General features: G+C 40.4%; 1 protein-coding gene across 1 annotated transcript in view; it reads left to right on the forward strand.

The window, feature by feature from the left end:
* The first annotated feature begins 1,026 nt into the window (after nucleotides 1-1,026).
* Nucleotides 1,027-22,934, forward strand: part of KATNBL1 (katanin regulatory subunit B1 like 1) — a 47,627-nt gene continuing 25,719 nt past the window's right edge. Inside the window, exon 1 of the mRNA XM_053595030.1 lies at nucleotides 1,027-1,158. The gene's annotated coding sequence lies outside the window, so the exon portion shown is untranslated. The remainder of the gene's footprint in view (nucleotides 1,159-22,934) is intronic.

Raw genomic sequence — 22,934 nt, forward strand, 5'->3', positions numbered from 1 at the left:
CTTGTGGTGAGGAAGTGTTCCATCAAATGCCCTGCTTGATTTTGTTCTGCAAGGGGTGAGAGGACCACCAAAGACAAACTTGCTCCTGTCACAATTTGGTTAACCTTGACCTATTGCTTACCTTTGACTATGGCTCCACTAAGACGAAGAGAATTGCTCTCAGTAATTAAAAGTACATCCAGGCCAGACTAACTCTGACCTCATACTCTAATTTAGTGTCTCCCATCCCAGACCAAATCTGCTTCTTGAGGAAAGGTTCTACACCATGTACATTTCCTGCGTCCTTAAGAGTCCAGCACAAATGGCCGGGTGTTGTGGCGGGCGCCTGTAGTTCCAGCTACTCGGGAGGCTGAGGCAAGAGAATCGCTGAAGCCCAGGACTTGGAGGTTGCTGTGAGCTGTGTGAGGCCAAGGCACTCTACCAAGGGCCATAAAGTGAGACTCTGTCTCTACAAAAAAAAAAGAGTCCAGCACAAAGATCAGCACATAAGAGGAACTTTAGAGGAGCTAGCAGTTATGTGTTGCTTACTCCATGCCAGACACTCCTCTATGCATCTTACATGTATTAATTTATTTAGTCCTCACAACAATAAGAGGCAAATACTATTGTTACTTACAGATGGGAAAAGAAAAGCACAGCAGCTTATGTGACTTGCCCAAGGTCACATAATGCCAGAGTCCATCCTATTAGGCGTAATAAATACTGTGCCTTATTGTATTTAAATGGGAGTGAATGAATAAATCTCTCCCTGAACCATATTTTTATAGCATATTATTTGCACCTCCTGGTACAGTTCTTAGGCACTAGACGGTCCCTAGCGCAGGGTCATTCGTTGATTTGAATCCACCTTCAGTTCTTACCGTTATTACTCGACGTTACCTTAGCAAGGCTACCGTATGTGCCTCTACTGGCCACCAGAGAGCACTGTGGCCACACGTCCTCTTCCCCCTCCTCCGAGCGTTCCCGACGCAAGAGGGGTGGAGTCAGCGCTGGGCGGAGCCACAAGGCATCCACAGCAGTAGCTATCCCGGCGGGCCGCGCGCGGCCGCTTTTGAATGGCTCTGAGTGGGGCCCGGGACCCGAGGGACGCTCTAGGCTGCCGGCGCGGTTTGTCAGCGCCAGGGTTGGGCTGAGGCGCCGCGGTACCATGAGGCGCTGGTAAGTGACGGCCGAGTCGGTGCGCGCCCCCAGCCCGCCTCTGCCCCACCCTGGGACAGCTTCTCCGGCCCGGCCTGGCCGCGCCCAGGGCCCACCTGCAGGCCCCGCGGCGCCTTCCGCTCGGCGGGCCGGTGGCGACGCTGCCGGGGTCGCGGGGTGGGGCGGCGAGGCGGGGTAGAACTCGGGATGGTCCCGGGGCCGCCGCGGAGAGGAGGGCCAGGGCCGCAGGTGCTGTAAGCTTCCCGGTGGGTTGGAGGGATCCGGGTCCGGGCCCGTAGAGGCGTGGACGGAACCCGCTGTCATTTATTTACCTGCGGATGGAGTCGACATCAGCACCGGGGAAGGGGAAGGACAGAACTCTGAGGGGAGCTGTCTGGAGGACAGGTTTTCCCGAGTACTGCTGCCTGGGCCTGGCTATGGCATTTCCTTATTTTCTGACCGGTCTTTGGTTCCCTGACAGATGAGCTTTTGTTTCACAGGGCAAAAACTTGACATAACTGCATAAGAATTGCTGATTGCAACTTAAGAAACCTCATTGTATTTTCTGAAAAGTTTTTCTGTAACAATACCTAGGCTTTTACTACGCTCTTACGTTGGCTTAAATTTGGAGATAACAAAGAATTGATTTGTTTTCTTGCGGCTTATAAAGTTCTTGAAAACAGAAGTATCTATGTCAGTTTCTTTGCAGATTAAAATATAAAGAGAAATTAGTTCTGTAATAATCATCAGTTTAGAACTTACGAGAATTCCGAGAAACCAGTCCACTTAATAGCTTAAACTTGTGTAAAATTGTTTTTGTTTAAATCTGCGTCTGACGTGAATTAGAACTTTACCCCTCGAGGTTTTTACTTGGCTAATAACAAATATTAGCTGATAATAGTATTAGCCATTGTACGTTGAACAGTTTGATGAGAATATTTCAGATTGTATATGAAACCAGCACATTGTACCCTTTGATTGCACTAATGTACACAGCTATGATTCAACAATAAAAATAAATTAATTAAAAATAATAATAGTAGCCATTGTAAAAATAATGATGGCCAGTTTTTATTTTGTGCTTTCTGTGTGCTAAGCACTGTATTAAGAACTGCTTTGGGACAGATATTATCCCCATTTCGACAGTGAGGAAACCGAGGCACAGGGAAGTTAAATACTGTAACTTGTACCAAACAAGATTACTCAACTAGTATCACTGGAACTCAAGCAGGCTGGCTCCCTGCTTTTAATTATGCTTCTCTACTGCCTACTTTAGATGAGGGTCTTTACAAAGTGCTTTCATTTCACTTCTTCTTTGGAGATAGATGTGTGAATGTGCCTTTGTGTTCACATACATTCATTCACACACCACTCAGGTTCTGTGGTCTTGTTGACCATACTTAAGTTTTGTGCCTGAACAAAAATATCCATTGCATATTTTAAAATAAATGGAGTTCATAAGGTTCCTGTGGTTTTATTTATTTGCTTATTTATTTTTGTGACAGGGTCACAGCCTATTTTTGTCACAGGGTCTAGCCTGTGGCCCAGGCTAGAGTACAGTGGTGTCATAGATCACTGCAACCTTAAATTCCAGGATGGGATCAAGCTATACTGGATCCTTGTGCCTTAGCCTCCTAGGTAGCTCAGACTACAAGAGTGTCCGTCATGGCTCATCTCTTCTCTGTTCTCTTCTCTTTTGCTCTGTGGATACTGGTAGAGTACAGTAGTCGTCATATGTCACTACAGCCTCCAACTCCAGGGCTCAAATGATCCTCCTGCCTTAGCCTCCCGAGTAGCTGGGACTACGGACAAGGAGCTGGGACTGCAGGTGCACACCACCACACCCAGATAATCTTTCTGTTTTTTGTGGAGACTTTTGTGAGGGCTGGTCATCCTCACAAAATCCTCCTGCCTCACTTTCCCAAAATTCTGGGATTATAGGTTTGAGCCACTGGGCCCAGCCATAATTTATATTTTTAATTAATTTTTATCATTTTCTGAAAGTGTTAATGTTAGCAGTCTATGTATTACTTTAAAATAAACAATTATACATTATTTTTTTCATTCTTAAAAACTGATGGAGTGAACTTTAAGATTTCTGACAAATGAAATTCAAAACAAAACACTTCACAAAAAGTCATTTATAGCAGAGTTTTAAATTTTTGTTCATCAGTGCATCTTGAACTTCCCAGTACTATGAGAAAAAAAATAAAAAAATAAAATTTTGTTCATCAGTTATCAAGCTTTTGATTGTCTCTGTGCCCAGCATAGTAGTGGATCCAGTTTGGCTATACAAAACAAATGTGCCTGAGTAGCCAACCTTAGGAAGGTTAATCTAGTTCGGGATTTGAAATGAACAACAACAAAAAGTATATATGATAGTCTTCATTAGTACAGTGGATGAATGTTGAAATGAAGTGAATAAGGCTTCTTCTAAGAACCAACAATTAAAGGATTTGTGTAGGGCATTGAATAGAGGGTGCATGGGGAATTTTATTGAAAAAACATTGTGTTCAAAGACTTAGAATTGGGAATAAACATGATTTTTCTAGGGAAACAGGAAGTCTGGTCTATTTAGAAAGTTCCTGTTGAGAAAAATAAGATATTTGGGGCAAGACTGAGGAATGTTGTATAAGAGACATGTCAGGTTTTTTTTTTTTTTTTTTTTGTATGTATAAGCATATGAGTTGGGAAGTTTTAAAACTTTTATGTCAGTGGTTTTCAACTGGGGCAGTTTTACCCCCCAGGGGACATTTGGCAATGAATGTCACACTGTGGGGGAAGGGTGCTACTGGCATCTACTGGCTAGAGGCCAGGAATACTGATAAACATCCTACTATAGGACAGCCCCTCCATAAGAAATAACTACTGCACATGTCAGTTGTGCCGAGGTTGAGAAACTCCACTGTAAGCTGATTGTAAGGCCAGTCTCTGCTCTCATGTTCTGTAGATAGGTATGAATGGTGAATTTTAGGAGCACAGGTACAAGCGATACTAAAGTTAGGTAGCACTGGCTGAGATACCTCAAAAAGAAAGCTGTTACTCGAGTCCTGGGGAGGGGAGAGGTGGTAAGAGATTGATGGGGGAACAAGGAGAATATGTGAGTAGTGATAAATGAGACAATTACTTAAATAACTTCTAAGTTTAAAAATAATGCATGTTCATTGTAGGAAATTGAGGAAATATAGAGAAAGTGTGGGGAAAAGTTAAAAATCACTTATAAAATCCCCCAAGCAGAATTCTTAATATTTTAATGTTGTGATTTCTTTCAAGTCCTTTTTATGCTGATAACTATTTTCCTTTTTTTTTTTTTTTTTTTTTTGTAGAGACAGAGTCTCACTGTACCGCCCTCAGGTAGAGTGCCGTGGCCTCACACAGCTCACAGCAACCTCCAACTCCTGGGCTTAAGCGATTCTCTTGCCTCAGCCTCCCGAGTAGCTGGGACCACAGGCACCCGCCACAACGCCCGGCTATTTTTTGGTTGCAGTTTGGCCGGGGCCGGGTTTGAACCCGCCACCCTCGGTATATGGGGCCGGCGCCTTACCGACTGAGCCACAGGCGCCGCCCACTATTTTCCTTTTTATAAAATGAGATTATGGCCAGGCATGGTGGCTCAGACCTATAATCCTAATACTCTGGGAGGCCAAGGCAGGTGGATTGCCTGAGCTCACGAGTTCAAGACCAGCCTGAGCCAGAGCCATACCTCATCTCTAAAAATAGCTGGGCATTGTAGCGGACACCTGTAGTCCCAGCTACTTGGGAGGCTGAGGCAAGAGAATCGCTTAAGCCCAAGAGTTTGAGGTTGCTGTGAGCTGTGGTGCTGAGGCACTCTACCGAGGGCAACAAAATGAGACTCTGTCTCACAAAACTGAGATTACACAGTTTTCTCCCTGTGAGTTTTTTTCTTGACTCAGCAGGTCGTTTGTATTGTTCATTCTTTGAAAAGCATTCTTTTTACTGGTTGGAACATTTCTTTTTTTGTATGTGTTCTTTTGAAATTGGGGATTTTGCTTTGTATTCAGAAGAGACATTTTTTAGAGAAAAAATATTAGAACATAATGATTTATTACAGAAAACAATGGGAGTAAAAGTCTATGCCATCTCTAAGGTTTTATATTTAGGAAGCTAAAAGAATGGTAGAACCACTGAATAAGATGGGATTCTCATAATTTTTATCTTAAGGAATGTAAACTGCCATTCACAGAGACACAATGAGATTTTAATGAAGACCTTTGATGTCGGTCAATTTATATTCTTTCTAAAACTTCTAAAATCTTCTTTGGATTTTTAAAAATTTTTTGTACTAAGTTTATTTTTCAGTTATTTTTTAGCAAGACTTTTCTCTTTCCCTTTTTTTTGGAAAGGTGTTTAAAAATATGCTTTTCTATGATAATGCTAAATAAGGCTTAAGTTTGTTGGTTATAAATCTTCATTTTGAAAGATTAAAAGGCAAGTTGTGATCTTTTAAATGTATAAATTGCTAAGTCTTTACAGGTGAGAGGTGAGTATTACTCCTTCAGGGGAGTAGGAACTATTTTTATTTTTTTTTTATTTTATTTTTTTTTTTTGTAGAGACAGAGTCTCACTTTATGGCCCTCGGTAGAGTGCCATGGCCTCACACAGCTCACAGCAACCTCCAACTCCTGGGCCTAAGCGATTCTCTTGCCTGAGCCTCCCAAGTAGCTGGGACTACAGGCGCCCGCCACAACGCCCGGCTATTTTTTGGTTGCAGTTTGGCCGGGGCCGGGTTTGAACCTGCCACCCTCGGTATATGGGGCCGGCGCCTTACTGACTGAGCCACAGGCGCCGCCCGAACTATTTTTATTTTTTCTTTTATTTATTTATTTTTTTTTTTGTAGAGACAGGAGTCTCACTTTATGGCCCTAGGTAGAGAGTGCCATGGCATCACACAGCTCACAGCAACCTCCAACTCCTGGGCTTAAGCGATTCTCTTGCCTCAGCCTCCCGAGTAACTGGGACTACAGGCGCCGCCACAATGCCCAGCTATTTTTTTTTTTTTTTTGGTTGCAGTTCAGCTGGGGTCGGGTTTGAACCCGCCACCCTCGGTATATGGGGCCGGCGCCTTACCGACTGAGCCACAGGTGCCGCCCTTTAATTTTTTTTTTTGAGACAGAGTCTCACTTTGTTACCCTTAGAGTGTCGTGGCGTTGTAGCTCACAGCAACCTCAAACTCCTGGGCTCAAGCAATTCTTTTGCCTCAGCCTCTGGAGTAGCTGGGACTACAGGTGCCTGCCACAATGCCTGGCTATTTTTAGGGATGAGGGGTCACACTGGCCCAGGCTGGTCTCGAACTTGTGAGCTCAGGCAATCCACCTGCCTTGAGCTCCCAAGTGCTGGGATTACAGGCGTGAGCCTTCACACCCAGCCCTACATTGATGTTTTATCAATCATTATACTTGTTGATCTATTCCAGTTAATTTGATGCTCTCTGAAAAATGTATTTAGGAAAGTACATTTTTTAAAAAAAACCCCTAAACCTAACACAAATGTTACTTTTACTAGGACATATTCTTTTCAAATCGGATAGGATATAATTTGACTTCTTTGCCAGGCTGGAATGCTTCACTTACTATTTCTTGCTCACCTCCAAGTATTTTTTCACTAATAGCTTATATTCAAATTTTGGAGGATTTGTATTAAATGTACCATCCTTGTTCTTGTGCCATTATAAAGGTGGAAATAGGAGAAAGGGTATTCTGAAAGGCTAAAACATCCCCCTATTTGGCTTCCCTATAATCACTTCTCTCTCCTTTACCCTTACATGTTGCCTGCAGTTCTTTTTGCCTTGAAGGAGTCACCCAGAAGCCTCTCTCTTATGTGTACAAGTCATGAGATGTTCATTCTAGCATCTTGTCTTCTTATTGGCATAATCTTAAGACACACAGCTTGGTGTTATTATGGGAAAAGCACTATTACTGGAAGTCACAGCTCTAAGTCTGGCTGTCCTGTTATTAATAATTAAGTGTTCTTGGGCAAATCACTTAATCTCATCTGTAAATTGAAATTATCTCCAGGGTCCTTTCCAAGTGTGAGAATCTTGGAAGGGTCATTTTTCACAAGAGACCTCTGGGGAGGAGGGAGACCTTTGGGGAGACTATTAGTCTTTTACTTCTTAGTGTGAATTAATCATAGATGATTTCTTCTAAAGGCATTTTAAAAAGCTACTCCCATATAATAGGATTGGGGAAAGCATTTTAGAACGGAATTTAAATGCACTAGAATATAAATTTCAGGTGGGTAGGTACTTTTTTTTTGTCTACTGATGTTTACCTAGTACCTAAAAGATAACATGTTCTTAATATTTGTTGAATGAGTGAAGAAAGAATGGGTTGCTGTTGGGAATAGACAAATTTGTTGTACCGTACCAATGTTCTAAGTACCTTGAAAGAATTCAAAGTACAAAGCTGCCATAGTACAATCTAGTACTTTTAATTTCTACAGTATAAAAATGCCTCCTAGTGGCAGTAAAAGCATCCATTGTTCACTTGGTTGCTCTCGGAACTGTTAAACAATTACTGTCCTGACTTCCATTCCTACTCACAAGGTGCAGTTTTGTCCATCACTAGACCTTATTTTACTGCCAGCATGATGTTTCAGTGTGCATTTTATTCTTTTTTATTTTTTTGCAGTTTTTGGCTAGGACTGGGTTTGAACCCCGCCACCTTCGGCATATGGGGCCGGCACCCAACTCCTTTGAGCCACAGGCGCCACCCTATTCTTTTTCTTTTTTGTATGTGTATGTGAAACAGAATCTCATTATGTCACCCTCGGTAGAGTGCTGTGGTGTCACAGCTCACTGCAACTTCAAACTCTTGGGCTTAAGCGATTCTCTTGCCTCAGCCTCCTAAGTAGCTGGGACTACAAGCACCCACCACAACGTCCAGCTGTTTTTTTTGTTGTAGTTGTCATTGTTTGGCAGGTCCAGGCCAGGTTCCATCCCGCCAGCCCCAGTGTATGTGGCTAGAGCCCTAATTGCTGAGCCACAGGCACCGAGCCATGCATTTTATTCTTATTTTCCCAAATCTATGCCTTGGCCATTTCCTACTACTTAATATTACCAGTAATGGTATGTTTACTATTGTAGCAAAGGTAAATCATATATATTGATTAAAATTTGGCCTCTCATCCATGGAGGGTTCATGTTACAGCAGTTGAAAACTAGCTCTCTTGGTCTTCTAGTTCCAGTCATCCTGGTTCTACAACTGTCATGTAAAATATGTTCAAGAATAGTTTTTAATCATATGATTCCTATACAGAGTTTCTCAGTAAGTCTATTTTGTCCACAAGATAAAGTTCAAATTTCTGACCCAGTATTCAGAGACTTCCGCATTTTAACCAATCTACCTTTCTCGTCTGTTCTCCTATGTTGGCCTGAATTCAGTAATTACTTAATTATTGAATAGTTAGAATAGAAAATAAAGAAATGAAAAGCAGTATTCTCACTGAGAAATTATGTTTCCAGATGACGAAAAGCTGACAGATCATTTCTCAAGAAGCCTGTATATGGTGACATTCATTATTTGAGTGAATTGATAAATTTACTAAAAAACAGCATTCAAGATAGGAGTTTTTTTTTTTTTTTAGCTACATGGTAATATTTATTTATTTCAGATTAACACTGGGGTACTAACCATTAGGTTACAGTGTTTGCGTTTGTTATAGATGTGGCCCTCACCCAAGAGATGTGACATATACCCTTACATTGTGCTCGTTAGGTGGGAGCACACCAAATCCCCTCCTCCTTCCCCAGCCCCCTTCTTTCCCTCTCTCCAGCTTGAATTAAATTGAGTTTTTCTCTTGTGTAGGCATGTATTAGTTCATTTACTGGCTTCATATTAATGTTGAATACATCGAATATTTGCTTTTCCATTCTTGTGATACTTTACTAAAGAGAATGTTCTCCAGCTCTATCCAGGTTAATACAAAAGATGTAAAGTCTCCATCTTTTTTATGGCTGTGTAGTATTCCATACACTCATATGAGTATACACATACCACAGTTTATTAAACCATTTGTGGGTTGATGGGCAGAGATGGGAATCTTTAAAACTCCATGAAAAGTTTTTTCTCTCCTTGTTGCAGACCTGTTTTGAAACAGATGATACAGTCATCCCTCTATCCTGGGGTTCTCCTTGCACAATCCTTGCACGTGGAGGACTGACTTGGGGACAGGAGCAACCATGGATTTTGGTGTCTGCAGGGGGTCTTGGAAACAGTCCTCCTTGGATACTGAGGGAGGACTGTAATCAGAAGGAAATTAAGTATCTATGTTTAGTGGCATTGGTTTATATTGCAAATAACCACTTAGTGGGGCTGACTAAATCATTCTGTGTCCACAACTTTGCTTGGATGGTTTATCAGTCTCAATACACTAAGTTATTTTGCAGTGACAATCCTACCATAACAATGGTTTATTTCTCCTCAATACATGTTACATGTGAGTTGTCTGGGGGCTTTGCTTTATGCTGTCCTTGCTTAGGAATATGGACTGGGGGACTGTCAAACTTTCTGGCCTGTTGCTGGTTACCATGATAGAGGTAAGGCAATGGGAGTGAATCACACAAACGTGTTCCTAATGGCTTGTGTTTATAGTTCATTGGCCAGAGCAAGTCACATGACTATGCCTAACTTCAAGATGAAGGGGAAATATAAAATCTGAAAGGAGAACTGGAATTTTATGGCACAGATTTTTTTTTTTTTTTTTTTTTGGAGAGACAGAGTCTCACTGTACCGCCCTCAGGTAGAGTGCCATGGCGTCACACGGCTCACAGCAACCTCTTAACTCTTGGGCTTACGCGATTCTCTTGCCTCAGCCTCCTGAGCAGCTGGGACTACAGGCACCCGCCACAACGCCCGGCTATTTTTTGGTTGCAGTTTGGCCGGGGCTGGGTTTGAACGCGCCACCCTCGGCATATGGGGCTGGCGCCCTACTCACTGAGCCACAGGCGCCGCCCTATGGCACAGATTTAATACTTAACGACGGTTGGCACCTTCACATTGACATTTTTGAGTATTTTGTTACTATTCTCTCCTAGCTGATTATTATCGTTCATGTTTTTTTTTTTTTTTTTTTTTTTTTTGGCCAGGGCTGGGTTTGAACCCGCCACCTCCGGCATATGGGACCGGATGTCTTTATTTAGATACGTTCTTTTATTCAGCAACTTTTTTTTTTTTTTGAGACAGAGACTCACTTTGTCACCTTCAGTAGAGTACTGTGATGTCATAGCTCACAGCAACCTCTGACTCTTAGGCACAAGTGATTGTCTTGTCTCAGCCTCCCAAGTAGCTGAGACTATAGGTACCTGCCACAACGCCTGGCTATTTTTGGAGACGGGGTCTCACTCTGGCTCAAGTTGGTGTGGTGGAACCTGTGAGGACCTCCCAGAGTGCTAGGATGACAGACATGAGCCACCACGCCTGGCCTCAACAGCTATTTATTAAGCATTCTCTAATGTGCCAAATAAGTATACCTATTCTGGGTACAATGAACATAGTACTTCATGCTCTCATGGAGCTCACAGTCAAGTAAGAGGCTATGGACAATAAACACATAACTTATGAAATATAAATTAGTTTTATATAGTGATAAGTGCTGTGTGTTTGTGGGGGGGTGAATACAAGATACTGCTGTTAAGAATGATTGGAGGTGAGGGTGAAGTTACTTTTGACTGAGTTTATGGGAGGACTATTTTAAGGTAGTGGTCCCCAACCTTTTTCAAAACAGGGTCTGGTTTCATGGAGGACAACTTTTCCATAGTCAAGGGAGTGGAAGAAGACGATTTCTGGATGATATAAGTGCATTATATGTCCACCTCAGATCATCAGGCATTAGATCCTCATAAGGAACATGCAACCTAGATCCCTCACTTACCTGACAGGAGGCAGAACTCAGGTGGTGATTCCAGTGATGGGGAGTGGCTGTCAGGCTGTAAATACAGATGAAACTTTGCCCCCTCGCCCTCAGCTCACCTCCTGCTGTGCAGCTCATTTCCTAACACAGACCACCTACCAGTATGGGTCTGCGGCCATTTACAGTTTGAGTATTTAATAGTATCAGATGTTGTTAGCTTGGTGAATCCATTTCCTTGATAGAAATAAATGAAACAAGTGTACTAGGCAATCCAGGTAAGCTGATCAGGCGCTCTTTCCCTGAACGGTATGTATATAGATAGATACATATAGATATATATATTTGTCTCTGTTCACCTCCTCTCCCATCCATGAAAATCTAATTGACACATTCTTTCAAAAAGTTAACTTTCAATTAGATTAGACTCTAGAAGGGATTAAAGGTTCCAAACAAAACTAACCAAGTCAACAGAAAGTATCATTAATCTTCCAATATAATAGTTTCTCATATAGCTTATAAAAAATACAGTTAATATACCATTCACATAACTTTTTTTTTTTTTTTTTTTGAGACAGAGCCTCAAGCTGTCGCCCTGGGTAGAGTGCCGTGCCACCACAGCTCACAGCAACCTCCAACTCCTGGGCTAAAGTGATTCTCTTGCCTCAGCCTCCCAAGTAGCTGGAACTACAGGCACCCGCCACAACGTCTGGCTGTTTTTTGGTTGTAGTTGTCATTGTTGTTTGGCAGGCCCGGGCTGGATTTGAACCCGCCAGCTCTGGTATATGCAGCTGGCACCTTAGCTGCTGGAGCTATAGGCACATAGCCACATGATTACTTTTTGAGTGTAAGATTTTTCTGGCCTTGTGAGCTTCCCCTTCCCAACTTTTTTTTTATGAGACAGAGTCTCACTTTGTCACCTCTGGTAGAGTGCAGTGGTGTCACAGCTCACAGCAACCTTGGACTCTTGGGCTCAAGCGATTTTCTTTCCTCAGCCTTTCAAGTAACTGGGACTATAGGCACCTGACACAACACCCAGCTATTTCATCAGAATTTCGAACTCTTATAGTATGAAAAGTATGTATTTATGAAAATAAATTTTACACATTGGTTAAAAAGTAGTGAAACACTCATTGAGATTCAGTGGGCACATCCTCCTGGACTAGAAGCTGTAAATCTCTGTAAGATGACTCTCTAAATACCTTTGCTTTAAACTATCATCCTCTGTTTCAGTTTAACTCACAACTTTTTTCCTAAGCTCTTGTGTGAGATAAGACCTCACACAAACTAGAAATCATAGATGATGCTTTAGGTATTATTTTTAGATTTTAAATTAAAATGTTTAAGGGACACGTGTAACATCTTTTTTTTACCAGTCACATTAAATGATTTTTTTACTAATCACCATGACCAGTCACATTATATGAAAAGGCTTTTTACCATATATTCAAGAACCTTATAATCATATTTTGTGTTTCAAGTGGTCTTTGTATCCAAAGGAAGTAGATATGTATAAATGTTTATATATAGGTATTCATCAAAGTATTTTCAATATTAACAAAAATAAAAGTAAACAGCATTCATGTGATAAAATTCTATCTACTCATTTCAAACCACATTTTCAGAAAGCCTTATTAATGTGTAAGGAAATGTATTAAAACATTAATGATGAAATACAGCATACAAAACTAAACTTCATGGGAGGAAGAGCATCTTTTTTTTTTTTTTTTTTTTTTTTTTGAGACAGAGTCTCACTATGTTGCCTTCAGTAGAGTGCCATTGTGTCACAGCTCACAGCAACCTCAAACTCTTGGGCTTAAGCGATGCTCTTGTCTCAGCCTCCCAAGTAGCTGGGACTACAGGCGCTCACCACAACACCCGGCTATTTTTTTGGTGCAGTTGTCATTGTTATTTAGCTGGCCTGGGCCGGGTTCAAACCCACCAGCCCCTGTGTATGTGGCTGGCACCCTAACCACGGAGCTATGGACGGCGAGCATCAGATATTATGGATGAAGTACTAATGATATTTTATTTTAATTTAATTTATGTTTAAAATAAGTCATACTTATTTGAGATACAAAATTCAGGGGGCATAAAGTAAAAAGTTTCTCTACTACCTTTGTTTCCCAACTTCAAGTTTCACCTTTGTGGAAGCATTCAGTGATTGTTGGGGATATTTTAAAATGAGAGAGATAATTTTTCTATGTTTATTTCTGACTTTTTTCTATGCAACCCACTGTTATGTATCAGAAGGTATAAAATGTCTGATTGTCTTCTTTTTTTTTTTTTTTTTTTTTAAGAGACAGAGTCTCACTTTGTCACCCTCAGTAAAGTGCTCACAGCAACCTCCAGCTCTTGGGCTTAGGCGATTCTCTTGCCTCAGCCTCCCGAGTTAGCTGGGACCACAGGTGCCCGCCACAACACCTGGCTATTTTTTTGTTGTTGTTGCAGTTTGGTGGGGTCTGGATTCGAACCCGCAACCCTCAGTATATGGGGCCGGTGCCCTACTCACTGAGCCACAGGTGCCACCCCTGGTTGTCTTTTTTAATGGTAAGTTTGATTAATGGTTTAGATGTCGTCAACCTGCTCTATTCATTATAAAGCTCTCCACATCATCTTCTCAACTGATTTTTCGTTTGTTTTTATTTTTGTTTTAGAGACAGGCACTCTCTCTGTTGCCTAGGCTGAAGTGCAGTGGCATGATCATAGCTCACTTAGCTTTCATTCTACAGCCTTAAACTCGTGGGCTCAGGTGATCCTCCTCCTGCCTCAGCCTCCTGAGTAGAATTACAGGCATGAGCCACAGCTCCCAGCTTGTAACTGTTTTTGCTTTCTTTCTGTGTCCAAATTGAGGAACCATTTCTGGAGAAGAACAAAGATTACGGAAATCTTTAAATGCTGATTTTTGAGTAAAGCATGAGTTTTACTGTGGTTGCTTAAGTACAAAGCTTTCCTTTATTTCATTTTTATAATTACCTGTTTGTCTTCAGGACTCAGGTTTACTGTGATCTAAGATGTATTCCCAGATGTTTCACTGCCTCTCACGTTAGATGGGCTGCCTTTTTTTTTCTAGTAACCTGTACTATCTGTTCCTCTTAAATAGCACTAACTATACTTACTGGCTTTCTTGTTATTCTTCCCCACTAAATCGTAAGCTTCTTGAGAAATAAGACGTGTACTTATTATTTATCTTTTGACACACAATCGGTACTAAATCCAATATATGTTTAATAGCACCTTAAAATACTAGTACTTTGAATGTAATGATACTCATTTGCTCACTGGAGGATACATATATTTACAATAAAAATAAAAATTATTACCTTTTAGGTTGCATATGTAAAGGTCTGAATTGCAGTTGCCCCCCCTGTTAAGTTTTGCAGTTAGTTAATAAGAGGAGAAGTATGTGGATCAGTTATTGCCTCATCACATCTTACATTTCAGCCCTCAATTATGTCTTGGGGGACATAAAGTAAAAAGCTTCTCTACTACCTTGTTGATAAGACTTGTTTAAAGTCTTAAACTATGTAATATTAATTAAATACAGACAGAAGTAAAGGAAGTGATTAATGAAGACAGGAAATATGTTTCAGCGAGGAAGATTTGAACTTGAAGATTAATCATTGAGAGAGGCTATGATGAAGTGGAGAGGAGGGAAAGGGGCATTTGGAGGAGAAAAAACATTTTGTTTCAATAAAAATGAAACACTAGAAGAGACAGGATATATTAATAGCAAAAGCTTAGAATTTGAGACTTAATGATATGAAGTTATACTTTCTGGCTCGGCGTCCGTAGCACAGTGGTTAGGGTGCCAGCCACATACACCGAAGGTGGTAGGTTCGAACCCAGCCTCCTGTCCCACCCCCACCCCCAATCCATGGAAAAATTGTCTTCCTTGAAACTGATCCCTGTAGCCAAAAAGGTTCCAGTCGGTGACCTATTAGGAACCTGGCTGCACAGCAAGAAGTGAGCAGCATGGGAGCAAAGCTTCATTTGTATTTATAATTGCTCTCCATCCCTCAGATGGATGACAGAAAAATTGTCTTCCTGGAAACCAGTCTCTGGTGCCAAAAAGGTTAGGGACCACTGCTGTATGTGTTGTTCCAATATTAGCGTTCTGCTAAGCTTTGCCTATAACTTGGAAATTATTTGGGGTTTTTGTTTATTTTAAGAGAGTCTCACTCTGTTGTCCAGGCTAAGAGTACATTGCTGCAAGCATAGCTCACCACAGCCTTAAATTTACAGGGTTAAGCAGTCCTCCTGCTTCAGCCTCCCCAGTAGCTAGGACTACAGACATGAGTCACCATCCATGCCTGGCTAATTTTTCTTTCTTTTGTTTTCTTTTTTTCTTTTTTTGGTAGAGACAGGGTCTCTCTATGTTGCCCAGCCTGGTCTTGAACTCCTAGGCTGAAGTGATCTTCCCACCTGGCTTCCCAAAGTGATGGAATTATAGGCATGAGCCACCATATCCAGCCTGACATCACTTTCAACACTCAAAATATTCTCTTAAGTTTTTTTGTTTTTGTTTTTTTTTTTTTGGTTGGGGCTGGGTTTGAACCCGCCACCTCCGGCATATGGGACCGGCGCCATACTCCTTGAGCCACAGGCGCCGCCCTTATTCTCTTAAGTTTTAAGTGTTTGGTAATTAACTTATTTACTTCCCTTTCTCTTTATCCCAGTTTTCTCTATTTAAAAACATCCGGTTTTAATGTCGGCAAGTTTTTCTGTTTTGGAGTGAGGCAGGGTAAATACATAAACATCTTTACTTTATAGATGAAGAAAATGAGACTTAGCTGTTCCTCAAAGTCACAGAGCTAGTTAAAGTGGGAAAGATAGAAATTTAAATAAGGATCTATTGGACCTAATCTTTTGGCTACACCACCCTTTATTTTAATTTTTTGGGGGTAGGGGGTGATTAGAGTACCATGGCATCATAGCTCACAGCAACCTCAAACTGTTGGGTTCAAGAGATCCTCTTACCTCAACCTCTCAAGTAGCTGGGACTACAGGTGTCCACAAGAAGGCTCAGCTAACTTTTTTATTTTTAGTAGAGATGGGGTCTTGCTCTTGCTCAGGCTAGTCTCGAACTTGTGACCTCAAGCAATCCACCTGCCTTGGTATCCCAGAGTGCTAGGATTACAGGCATGAACTATCCTGCCCCACCTATACCACCCTTTAAAGGTTGGATGAGTCTTTAATTTTTGCCCAGTTAGTAAGTTGTGATACCTACTGCATAGCTTCCAGAAAGCTAGAAGGGACTGGAGGAGCCAGAGACCTTTGCAGATTAAGCTTTTAACTAACTCTCACTTAGCCTCCAAGTGAGAACACTTACTGCCCCCACACCCCACATCACTGTACAGAGTGAACATAAAGTTCAGGTGCAAATTAAAATAGTTTTCTATTTTAGACAACTATTTTAGTTGACAATGTCTTGCTCTTGCTCAGGCTGGGCCCGAACTCTGTGAGCTCAAGCAATGCACATGCGTCAGCCTCCCGAAGTGCAAAGATTACAGGCATGAGCCACCCTACCTGGCTGTCTTTATCTTTTTTTTTTTTTTTCCCTGCCATTTCCAGAATGTCCAAAAGTTGTATAGTCTGTGAGCAATGGAGACAGAATGCTTGGGTTCCAGTGCTGACTCTTACCATTTTTTTGTTGTTTGATCTTGGGAAATTAATCTTTTTATATCTCAATTTCTTCATCTATAAAAATGGGATAATTAATCTACAGTGCCTGTGACTGGCATTGGTAAACTTTTGATAAAGGCTAGCTGTTATTTTTAATGGTATTGTTACTTAACACCATTGCAATGAGTACCCTTACTCTCCCCCCAAAAAAACACTTTCTCCACCCCCGTAAAAAAGCTTAGAATGTTTTGTGTTTTCTCCCTTCTAATTAAAAAAATAGCTATTAATCTTTAGTAATATGATGCCCAGTTATAAAGACCTTTGATATTTAGATGAATAGTTCAGTCTTATGTAGTAAATCGAGATCACAGAATTAAATAAAATTATGCAAGCTACTCAGAGCCTTTTTAAGATAATAAATTTCCACAAACTAGTTTAACATGCAGCATATCCAAACTTCAATAGAATAAAGAATCCATTAAAATATATGTGGATACTTTAAACATAACTCAGGAAATTCTGTAGTAGTATTTTACCATGAACACTATAGGTGTGTGTATAGGATGATTTGTAGGAATCAAGAAAAGGCTGGTGCCAGGAATATCAAGTAATAGTAATTTTTGTAGTGATTTAGACTTGAAATGATGGGGCTGTAGTTCTGACAGTGGAAAAGGGAAGGTCAGAATGTACCTGTGAATTATTCTGAAGGAAGATTGAAAAAGACTTAGTGATTTGTTGGAAGGAAGAAGAGAAGCATCAACTCCTAGGTTTCTAGTCTAATAGAAGTTTGATGGTAGGAATTTCAAATGTGGTAGTTAGGAAGGACAACTGGTTGGTTTGACACTGAAGAGATTTAAGACATGTATTAGATATGTTGACTTGGACCTAGCAATGGCAGACCAGGAAGCCAAATACAAAGAAGGGAGAAAGGAGGTCTAGAGAAATAGCTGAACCCATGAAAGCATATCTCCTCACTTATATGTAGAGAGAGAAGTTGCCAAAAAAAGAACCAGCTCTGGAAAAGGAATCAGAAAAATGTTAAGGGAACATGGAGAGTCAGGACAGCTGTGTCACGTGAACAGAAAGAGTCAGAGAAGGGTCATGAAGTGATGAAAGAGCTAAAATGGTGACGAAGAATGAGCAAAGTCTTTAGAGTTGGCTTGGCTGATGTTGATGAACATCGCTAGTGCTATAAAGGCTCCCGTATAGCTTCAAGAAACATTGAAAATGCAATTTTTTTTCAGATGAGAGAGCAAAGTAAAAGGAAGATTACAAAGAGTTAAAGAGAAAAGGGAAGGTTAAAAGACACTCATTGTAGAAATTTGGCAGGAAAGGGAAGTAGAGAAAGAGTATAGTAGTTGGTAGGAGAAATCTGAGCATGTTTGAAAGCAAAAGGAGAGGAATCAGTTCAAAGAGAGAAACTAAAGATTTTTAAAAAGCGTATGTAGGAACAAGGTCCAAATTGATGTGAGAAGGCAAGAATTGAGAAAATGAGATGAACTTATCCTAATTTTGGAGACATTAAAAGAAATTATTCTTATGAAATGTTACCTCTTTGTATTGACATTTCCAATTTTTTGCTTCTTAACTATAAGGGAGTTATACAACTAAGCCTTTTTTTGTAAGATAGTGATCTCGTTAAGTTAAAAATAAAATTTATTTCCTCAGATTAGAAAAATAATTCATGTTCTTTGTAGAAAGTAGAAAAACAAGTAAAAAAATCACCTATAATCTGACCAGCAGTAAATAATTTCTGTTAATGTTTTTGGTAGAGCTCATCTATAATATATCTCTTTTGAAAAACCAGCATCTTACTATGCATTCTATTTTCTACTCTGCTTTTTTTTTGAGACACTTTATCGCCCTCGGTAGGGTGCTATTGTATCACAGTTCACAGCAACCTCCAACTCCTGGGCTTAAAGTGATTCTCTTGCCTCAGCCTCCCGAGTAGCTGGACTACAGGTGCCCATCAGAATGCCCAGCTTTTTTGTTGTAGTTCGGTCGGGGCTAGGTTCATACCCTCCACCCTCAGTATATGGGGCCAGCACCCTACCCACTGAGCCACATGCGCCGCCCCTGTAGTCTGCTTTTTAAAATGCCAGTATTAGCCTAGTGTACTATTAGCTACTTAATAGGCTGAGGCAGAACGATCTCCTCCCTGGAATTCCAAACTAGCCTGGGCAACATAACAAAACCTCATTTCTATTAAAACAAACAAAAAAATTACTATGATTTGAATATGCCCCCCACCATCAAGAGTTCAGGTGCTAAAAACTAAAAACTTAATTCCCCAGTGCAGCAGTGTTGAGAGAGATCCCAGTCTTTAAGAGGTGATTAGGTCATGAGGACTCTGCTCTACTGAATAGATTAATGTTATTTTGGGAGTGGGTTCTTTATTGTGAAGGGGAGGGGAGTTTGTTATAAAAGTGGGTTTGGCCCTTTCTTTTTCTCCTGCTCTTCTGTCTTCCACCATGGGATGATGTAACAAGAAGGCCCTGACCAGATGTGGGCCCCTCAGTCTTAGACTTCTTAGCTTCCAGAACTGTAAGAAATAAATCTGTTATTTATGAATTACCTGATGTCAGATATTCTGCAGCACAAAACAGATGAAGACAGCTATTATTTTTTGAACCTTCTTCCACTTTACAAAACATTCTTGAAAATAGTGTTTTTACTATTTCATTATAAACACTGACCCCATACAGATCAGACTTGATTTTCTCAACTCTATTTTTATCACCTTGTTTTTTTAACCTGATCTATACTCCATTATTAAACATTAGTAATACAGACACTACTGTGGTTATTGAGAATCTGGCAACTGAATTTAGGAGGAAGTAATCAGTATCCTCTGGCCCAAAAGAATGGCTCAGAAAATCTCACTTTTACCTTCTCTTCCTCTCCACTTTACTGAAATTCTTGAAGAAAAAAAGTTCATTTTCATTCTTTCCTTTGATTTTTTTGGGTGGCAGCTGCCTGTGATTTGTCTTTAAACCCTATTAATTTCCTGGTGGGCCTTAGAAAATAGAGAAAAAAAGGTTAGCCATATATGAGAGAAAGATTATGGGTGGCTTATAGTACATGTTCATCTGTGTAGTATGTTGTCATCTCAGAAGAATTATTACTCTCATCATATTTAGCTTGAATAGGCTTTCTAAAGAAATGTTTAGTTGAGAAAAATTAGATTCTATTAATGAAAACAAATACGGTAGAATGGCATGGATGCTAAGACCCATGATCTGCCACTAACTTTTTTTGGGTTAAAAAAAATAAGTTCAAGCTTTAAATTCTTTAAATAAAATTATTTTATTTCTTATATATTTTATTATTATAAGATAGTGACTTTTATAAACTATTTTCAACCTCAAGATTCTTGTTAATAGCAGGAATGACTCTGTAAGTAACTAGGGAAGAATGACTGTGTATACAACCATGCTTTGTTTTTCAAGGAGAGGAATTAAATTGCCTCGTGAAATTACAAAGTTAAGTACAATGTAAATAATATACTATAGTGTATTGATATAAAAAGAAGGCTTAAGTTTATTTGATCTTGAGATGTAACAAAAGTGCACATTTCATTTCTGAGTGATGAGTTTTTCTTATTGCTGTGAGGAGGTAGGAAGTATCTGAGCTGTTTAATCTCTTGATTTGGCCACCATTATATGAATAGATCATTTTCATCTTTCTGGTAGGACATTCCTACTATGTAAAGAAAATTCGTCTCTCCAGTTCCTCCTTTATACCACTTTTTTCCTACATCCTCAAGAAAATACCCATAGCAATCACTGTATTATCACTATTTAAGAAAGTATGCACTATATCCAATGTTCAAGATAGTTAAAAATTATATCGATCCCTTCTTCTTCTCCCAACCTTGCTTTTATTTTCTTAAGACTCTATTTCTTTTATTATTTTTTCATTAAAAAACTATCCTTTTCAGTTTCTATAAGCACTGTCTTTAGATTCTCTCTTTTTTGTATATTGTCAAAGAGCACTTCAGAACTATGTAGAGGCTTCAAACCATTGCTTTAAACTAGTTTAAAAGCGCTGTCAAATGCTATGGGGGGAGAATGGATAATTCTCTATTATTGCCCAAGAAAGATACTACCAAATATTTGACACATGAAGCAAAATGGAATGTGTAGTGCAAGGATCCTCTGCAGTGAGGCTTTACCATTACAATTTTGATAATTTTCTTCACTTGTTTCTCTTTCTTTCTTCTTCTTTCCCTTTCTTTTTTTGTTCTCAGCCTAGCTTACAACAACCGTAAACTCTTGGGCTCAAGCAGTCCTCCTGCCTCAGCCTCCAGAGTAACTGGGATTACAGACACCTGCTATAATCCCTGGCTAATTTTTCTATTTTTAGTAGAGATGGGGTCTTGCTCTTGCTCAGACTGGTCTCAAACTCCTGAGCTCAAGTGATCCTCCCTCCTTGTCCTACCAGAGTGCTAGGATTATAGGCATGAGCCACCACACCTGGCTCTAGATTTCAGTTGCTTCAATTTTCTCTTTTTGGGTTTATTCCTTCTCTTACTACTTTGTGGGTTTTTGGAACTTTGCATGTCTGAAGATATCTTTCTTTCTCTTAGAGCTAGAGTCTCAGTCTGTCACTCAGGCTTTAATGGAGCGGCATGATTATAGCTCAGTGCAACCCTGAGCTCCTGAACTCAATCAATTCTCCTGTCTCAGCCTCTGAGGTGGCTGGAACTATAAGTGTGTGCCACCTGGCGTGGTTAATTTAAGAAAAATTATTTTTAGAAATAGGCTATCCCGGGCGGCACCTGTGGCTCAGTGAGCAGGGCGCCGGTCCCATATACCGAGGGTGGCGGGTTCAGGCCCAGCCCTGGCCAAACTGCAACAAAAAAATAGCCGGGCATTGTGGCGGGCGCCTGTAGTCCCAGCTACTCGGGAGGCTGAGGCAGGAGAATCTCGTAAGCTCAGGAGTTGGAGGTTGCTGGATCTGTGTGATGCCACGGCACTCTACCGAGGGCAGTAAAGTGAAACTCTGTCTCTACAAAAAAAAAAAAAAGAAAGAAATAGGCTATCCCTATGTTGTCCAGTCCTGAAGATAACTTTCTTTTACTCTCATATTTGATTGATAGTTTGGCTGGATGTAAAATTTTTAGACTGCCTCAGAATTTTGAAGGCATTGCTCTGTATCTTTATCATTTATGTGTAGCCAGGTTTGGATTTTATTGTTTATGTTTTGTTTATATATTTTCACCTTCTCTAGTTTTTCTAGTGCTCTGAAATTTGACAATGATGTGCCTCAGAGATCTATTTCATCCATTATCATAGCCCAAAGTCTGCTCTCTCCATCTAGAAATTTGTGTCTTTCAACCTTATTCAGTTTTCCTACGTTGTTTCTTTGATTTCTCCTTCTTTTCTCTGTTATACTTTTTTTTTTTTGAGACAGGGTCTCACTTCGTCACCCTTGGTAGAGTTCTGTGGCATCACACCTCACGGCAACCTCAAACTCTTGGGCTCAAAGCAATTCTCTTGCCTCAGCCTCTCCAACAGTCAGGACTACAGGAGCCCGCCATAACACCTGGCTATTTTTAGAGACGAGGTCTCGCCCTTGCTTAGGCTGGTCTCAAACTCCTGAGCTCAGGCAATCCACCCACCTCAGCCTCCCAGATTGCTGGAATTATAGGCATGAGCAACATGCCCAGCCTTCCCTGTTATACTTTTTGAAAAACTTATCTTTATTTTGTTGTTGATCCCTCTAAGCCAGTGATTCTCAACCTTCCTAATGTCACGACCCTTTAATACAGTTCCTATGGGTCACAACCCACAGGTTGAGAACTGCTGCTCTAAGCCAGCCTTCTGATTTTTTCATTCCCTTTTTTTTCTTGTCCTATGTTCTTGAAAGTATCCTCAACTTTTTCTTCTAACATCTATTGATTTTTTTCTGCTATCTTATTGTATCCTATTTTTAATTTTCAGGAATATTTTCATTGGTTTGGTTTTTGTCTCATTTCTGTTTCATGGATGTAATTTGTTCTTAACCTCAAGGATTTATTTATTTGTTTTTTGAGGTAGAGTTTTTTGTTTTTTGTTTTTTTTTGTTTCTGCTCAATATTAATAGACAGATAACACAACCCTCAAAGATTCTGGGTTCCAAAAGAACAAATTGGCCCAGGATGATAACTTCTGCTTCAAGTGAATCTGGGCCATGTAGGGCAACAAGCACTTGTTGGCAGTCTCTATTTCCCATCACATGGACTCACTAGCATTCCTCGGAAAAGACAAGGCTAGGGTAGTAGGTAAAGCACAATGTTTTACAAGTAAAGGGCGCTTCACTGG

Source organism: Nycticebus coucang, chromosome 6, assembly GCF_027406575.1.
Source record: "Nycticebus coucang isolate mNycCou1 chromosome 6, mNycCou1.pri, whole genome shotgun sequence".
In the NCBI taxonomy this organism is placed as follows: Eukaryota; Metazoa; Chordata; class Mammalia; order Primates; family Lorisidae; genus Nycticebus; species Nycticebus coucang.